A 997-nucleotide genomic window follows, 5' to 3' on the forward strand; every position below is an offset into this window, starting at 1 on the left:
TTCCTGCTGCTCATCATCAAAATCTGAATCGTCTAACTAGGATAATCAATTAACCATTGATTACTTAATCCATTAATCTCTGTGGGATTCGACCCCACTCTATTGTGGGTTTTACTTGACGACAAGTCGGTACACTTGCCGAATGGAGATTTGTTGAGAGACAAATTTTCCCCCGATCAAGCAAACAATTTTGAGCTAAAGCCTCAATTAGTTTCTCTGATGCAACAGAATTGCAAGTTTCATGGACTTCCATAAGAAGATCTTTTTCAGTTCTTAACTGAATTCTTGCAGATCTGTGATACTGTTAAGACCAATGGAGTTGTCACAAGGTCTATAAGCTTATGCTTTTCCCTTTTGCTATAAGAGACAGAGCTAGAACATGGTTGGACTCTCAACCTAGAGATAGCCTGAACTCTTGGGATAAGCTGGTCACGGCTTTCTTAACCAAATTCTTTCCTCCTCAAAAGCTGAGCAAGCTTAGAGTGGATGTTCAAACCTTTAGGCAGAAAGAAGGTGAATCCCTCTATGAAGCTTGGGAAAGATACAAGCAACTGACCAAAAAGTGTCCTTCTGACATGCTCTCAGAATGGACCATCCTGGATATATTCTATGATGGTCTGTCTGAATTGTCTAAGATGTCATTGGACCATTCTGCAGGTTAATCTATTCACCTAAAGAACACGCTTGCAGAAGCTCAAGAACTCATTGAAATGGTTGCAAATAACCAGTTTATATACACCTCTGAGAGGAATCCTATGAGTAATGGGATGCCTCAGAGGAAGGGAGTTCTTGAAATTGATGCTCTGAATGCCATATTGGCTCAGAAAAAAATGTTGACTCAGCAAGTCAATATGATTTCTCAGAGTCTGAATAGATTGCAAGCTACATCCAACAGTACTAAAGAAGCATCTTCTAAAGAAGAAGCTTATGATCTTGAGAACCCTGCAATGGCAGAGGTGAATTACATGGGTGAAGCCTATGGAAACACCTATAATCC

The sequence above is a fragment of the Arachis duranensis genome, chromosome 1, assembly GCF_000817695.3.
Source record: "Arachis duranensis cultivar V14167 chromosome 1, aradu.V14167.gnm2.J7QH, whole genome shotgun sequence".
Classification (NCBI taxonomy): Eukaryota; Viridiplantae; Streptophyta; class Magnoliopsida; order Fabales; family Fabaceae; genus Arachis; species Arachis duranensis.